Raw genomic sequence first — 6000 nt, 5'->3', positions numbered from 1 at the left:
AACACTTTTTAAGGCCTCAGAGTGAGTAAATTGGCCATTTGCATTCACTTTTACCCATTTCTCAAATGTTGTGTTTATGGCACCTGGAAGCTTAAAAATCACTTTAAACACCTCATTGTATCTCTAAAAGTGATTATCCACGTACAATGTTAATTGTAGTTCAAAGATGCAACATTTGAAAATGAACCATTTTTTTAGTTTCAGAAGCATGTCGTAAGGGGGGGTGGTTATCTCTTTCGTCAAAAATCGGGCGTTTTCGCTTGGACAATAAATGCCTACAAATATTACTTAATTCACTTCCCGTGGAGGAGAAACACTTTTTAAGGCCTCAGAATGAGTAAATTGGCCATTTTCATTCACTTTTACCCATTCCTCAAATCTTGTGTTTAGGGCCCCTGGGAGCTTGAAAATCACTTTAAACATCTAATTTTATCTCTAAAAGTGATTATCCACGTACAAATGTGAATTGTCGTTCAAAGACGCAACATTTGAAAATGGATCATTTTTTTCGTTTCTGAAGAATGTCGTAAGGGGGGGTGGTTATCTCTTTCATCAAAAATCAGGCGTTTTCGCTTGAACAATAAAGGCCTCCAAATGGTATTTAATTCACTTCCTTGGAGGAGAAACACTTTTTAAGGCCGCAGAGTGAGTAAATTGGCCATTTTCATTCACTTTTACCCATTTCTCAAATCTTGTGTTTAAGGCCCCTGGAAGCATGAAAATCACTTTAAACATCTCATTTTATCTTTAAAAGTTATTTTCCACGTACAAATGTGAATTGTAGTTCAAAGAGGCAACATTTGAAAACGGACCATTTTTTTAGTTTCTGAAGCATGTCGTAAGGGGGGGTGGTTATCTCTTTCACCAAAAAACAGGCGTTTTTTGAATGAACAATAAAGGCCTACAAATGTTATTTAATTCACTTGCTGGGGTGGAGAAAAACTTTTTAAGGCCCAGAGTGAATAAATTGCCCATTTTCATTCACATTTACCCATTCCTCAAATCTTGTGTTTACGGCCCCTGGAAGCTTGAAAATCACTTTAAACATCTAACTTTATCTCTAAAAGTGATTATCCACGTACAAATGTGAATTGTAGTTCAAAGATGCAACATTTGAAAATGGACCATTTTTTTCGTTTCTTAAGCATGTCGTAAGGGGGGTGGTTATCTCTTTCACCAAAAAACAGGCGTTTTTGATTGAACAATAAAGGCCTCCAAATGTTATTTTATTCACTTCCCGTGGAGGAGAAACACTTTTTAAGGCCGCAGAGTGAGTAAATTGGCCATTTTCCTTCACGTTTACCCATTTCTCAAATCTTGTGTTTAGGGCCCCTGGAAGCTTGAAAATCACTTTAAACATCTCATTTTATCTCTAAAAGTGATTATCCACGTACAATGTTAATTGTAGTTCAAAGGCGCAACATTTGAAAATGGACCATTTTTTTCGTTTCTTAAGCATGTCGTAAGGGGGGTGGTTATCTCTTTCACCAAAAAACAGGCGTTTTTGATTGAACAATAAAGGCCTCCAAATGTTATTTTATTCACTTCCCGTGGAGGAGAAACACTTTTAAAGGCCCCCGAATGAGTAAATTGGCCATTTTCATTCACTAAAAGTGATTATCCACGTACAAATGTGAATTGTCGTTCAAAGAGGCAACATTTGAAAACGGACCATTTTTTTAGTTTCTGAAGCATGTCGTAAGGGGGGGTGGTTATCTCTTTCGTCAAAAATCTGGCGTTTTCGGTTGAACAATAAAGGCCTCCAAATGTTATTTAATTCACTTCCCGTGGAGGAGAAACACTTTTTAAGGCCTCAGAGTGAGTAAATTGGCCATTTGCATTCACTTTTACCCATTTCTCAAATGTTGTGTTTATGGCCCCTGGAAGCTTGAAAATCACTTTAAACACCTCATTGTATCTCTAAAAGTGATTATCCACGTACAATGTTAATTGTAGTTCAAAGATGCAACATTTGAAAATGAACCATTTTTTTAGTTTCAGAAGCATGTCGTAAGGGGGGGTGGTTATCTCTTTCGTCAAAAATCGGGCGTTTTCGCTTGAACAATAAATGCCTACAAATGTTATTTAATTCACTTCCCGTGGAGGAGAAACACTTTTAAAGGCCTCAGAATGAGTAAATTGGCCATTTTCATTCACTTTTACCCATTCCTCAAATCTTGTGTTTAAGGCCCCTGGAAGCATGAAAATCACTTTAAACATCTCATTTTATCTATAAAAGTGATTTTCCACGTACAAATGTGAATTGTAGTTCAAAGAGGCAACATTTGAAAACGGAACATTTTTTTAGTTTCTGAAGCATGTCGTAAGGGGGGGTGGTTATCTCTTTCGTCAAAAATCGGGCGTTTTCGCTTGAACAATAAAGGCCTACAAATATTACTTAATTCACTTCCCGTGGAGGAGAAACACTTTTTAAGTTCTCAGAATGAGTAAATTGGCCATTTTCATTCACTTTTACACATTCCTCAAATCTTGTATTTAGGGCCCCTGGAAGCTTGAAAATCACTTTAAACACCTCATTGTATCTCTAAAAGTGATTATCCACGTACAATGTTAATTGTAGTTCAAAGATGCAACATTTGAAAATGAACCATTTTTTTAGTTTCAGAAGCATGTCGTAAGGGGGGGTGGTTATCTCTTTCGTCAAAAATCGGGCGTTTTCGCTTGGACAATAAATGCCTACAAATATTACTTAATTCACTTCCCGTGGAGGAGAAACACTTTTTAAGGCCTCAGAATGAGTAAATTGGCCATTTTCATTCACTTTTACCCATTCCTCAAATCTTGTGTTTAGGGCCCCTGGGAGCTTGAAAATCACTTTAAACATCTAATTTTATCTCTAAAAGTGATTATCCACGTACAAATGTGAATTGTCGTTCAAAGACGCAACATTTGAAAATGGATCATTTTTTTCGTTTCTGAAGCATGTCGTAAGGGGGGGTGGTTATCTCTTTCATCAAAAATCAGGCGTTTTCGCTTGAACAATAAAGGCCTCCAAATGGTATTTAATTCACTTCCTTGGAGGAGAAACACTTTTTAAGGCCGCAGAGTGAGTAAATTGGCCATTTTCATTCACTTTTACCCATTTCTCAAATCTTGTGTTTAAGGCCCCTGGAAGCATGAAAATCACTTTAAACATCTCATTTTATCTTTAAAAGTTATTTTCCACGTACAAATGTGAATTGTAGTTCAAAGAGGCAACATTTGAAAACGGACCATTTTTTTAGTTTCTGAAGCATGTCGTAAGGGGGGGTGGTTATCTCTTTCACCAAAAAACAGGCGTTTTTTGAATGAACAATAAAGGCCTACAAATGTTATTTAATTCACTTGCTGGGGTGGAGAAAAACTTTTTAAGGCCCCAGAGTGAATAAATTGCCCATTTTCATTCACATTTACCCATTCCTCAAATCTTGTGTTTACGGCCCCTGGAAGCTTGAAAATCACTTTAAACATCTAACTTTATCTCTAAAAGTGATTATCCACGTACAAATGTGAATTGTAGTTCAAAGATGCAACATTTGAAAATGGACCATTTTTTTTCGTTTCTTAAGCATGTCGTAAGGGGGGTGGTTATCTCTTTCACCAAAAAACAGGCGTTTTTGATTGAACAATAAAGGCCTCCAAATGTTATTTTATTCACTTCCCGTGGAGGAGAAACACTTTTTAAGGCCGCAGAGTGAGTAAATTGGCCATTTTCCTTCACGTTTACCCATTTCTCAAATCTTGTGTTTAGGGCCCCTGGAAGCTTGAAAATCACTTTAAACATCTCATTTTATCTCTAAAAGTGATTATCCACGTACAATGTTAATTGCAGTTCAAAGGCGCAACATTTGAAAATGGACCATTTTTTTTGTTTCTGAAGCATGTCGTAAGGGGGGTTGGTTATCTGTTTCACCAAAAAACAGGCGTTTTTGATTGAACTATAAATGCCTCCAAATGGTATTTTATTCACTTCCCGTGGAGGAGAAACACTTTTAAAGGCCCCCGAATGAGTAAATTGGCCATTTGCATTCACTTTTACCCATTTCTCAAATGTTGTGTTTATGGCCCCTGGAAGCTTGAAAATCACTTTAAACACCTCATTGTATCTCTAAAAGTGATTATCCACGTACAATGTTAATTGTAGTTCAAAGATGCAACATTTGAAAATGAACCATTTTTTTAGTTTCAGAAGCATGTCGTAAGGGGGGGTGGTTATCTCTTTCGTCAAAAATCGGGCGTTTTCGCTTGAACAATAAATGCCTACAAATGTTATTTAATTCACTTCCCGTGGAGGAGAAACACTTTTAAAGGCCTCAGAATGAGTAAATTGGCCATTTTCATTCACTTTTACCCATTCCTCAAATCTTGTGTTTAAGGCCCCTGGAAGCATGAAAATCACTTTAAACATCTCATTTTATCTATAAAAGTGATTTTCCACGTACAAATGTGAATTGTAGTTCAAAGAGGCAACATTTGAAAATGAACCATTTTTTTAGTTTCAGAAGCATGTCGTAAGGGGGGGTGGTTATCTCTTTCGTCAAAAATCGGGCGTTTTCGCTTGAACAATAAAGGCCTACAAATATTACTTAATTCACTTCCCGTGGAGGAGAAACACTTTTTAAGGCCTCAGAATGAGTAAATTTGCCATTTTCATTCACATTTACCCATTTCTCAAATCTTGTGTTTAGGGCCCCTGTAAGCTTGAAAATCACTTTAAACATCTCATTTTATCTCTGAAAGTGATTATCCACGTACAATGTTAATTGTAGTTCAAAGACGCAACATTTGAAAATGGACCATTTTTTTCGTTTCTGAAGCATGTCGTAAGGGGGGGTGGTTATCTCTTTCACCAAAAAACAGGCGTTTTTGATTGAACAATAAAGTCCTCCAAATGTTATTTTATTCACTTCCCGTGGAGGAGAAACACTTTTTAAGGCCGCAGAGTGAGTAATTTGGCTATTTTCATTCACTTTTACCCATTTCTCAAATCTCGTGTTTAAGGCCCCTGGAAGCATGAAAATCACTTTAAACATCTCATTTTATCTTTAAAAGTGATTTTCCACGTACAAATGTGAATTGTAGTTCAAAGAGGCAACATTTGAAAACGGACCATTTTTTTAGTTTCTGAAGCATGTCGTAAGGGGAGGTGGTTATCTCTTTCGTCAAAAATCGGGCGTTTTTGGTTGAATATTAAAGGCCTCCAAATTTTATTTAATTCACTCTTCGTGGAGGAGAAACACTTTTTAAGGCCTCAGAGTGAGTAAATTGGCCATTTGCATTCACTTTTACCCATTTCTCAAATGTTGTGTTTATGGCCCCTGGAAGCTTGAAAATCACTTTAAACACCTCATTGTATCTCTAAAAGTGATTATCCACGTACAATGTTAATTGTAGTTCAAAGATGCAACATTTGAAAATGAACCATTTTTTTAGTTTCTGAAGCATGTCGTAAGGTGGGGTGGTTATCTCTTTCACCAAAAAACAGGCGTTTTTGATTGAACAATAAAGTCCTCCAAATGTTATATTATTCACTTCCCGTGGAGGAGAAACACTTTTTAAGGCCGCAGAGTGAATAAATTCGCCATTTTCATTCACGTTTACCCATTTCTCAAATCTTGTGTTTAGGGCCCCTGGAAGCTTGAAAATCACTTTAAACATCTAATTTTATCTCTAAAAGTGATTATCCACGTACAAATGTTAACTGTAGTTCAAAGATGCAACATTTGAAAATGGACCATTTTTTTAGTTTCAGAAGCATGTCGTAAGGGGGGGGGTGATCATGTCTTTCATCAAAAATCTGGCGTTTTCGCTTGAACAATAAAGGCCTCCAAATGTTATTTAATTCACTTCCCGTGGAGGAGAAACACTTTTTAAGGCCGCAGAGTGAGTAAATTGGCCATTTTCATTCACGTTTACCCATTTCTCAAATCTTGTGTTTAGGGCCCCTGGAAGCTTGAAAATCACTTTAAACATCTAATTTTATCTATAAAAGTGATTTTC

The sequence above is a fragment of the Triturus cristatus genome, chromosome 9 (assembly GCF_964204655.1).
Source record: "Triturus cristatus chromosome 9, aTriCri1.1, whole genome shotgun sequence".
Classification (NCBI taxonomy): Eukaryota; Metazoa; Chordata; class Amphibia; order Caudata; family Salamandridae; genus Triturus; species Triturus cristatus.
Note: the sequence above shows the minus strand (reverse complement) of the source record.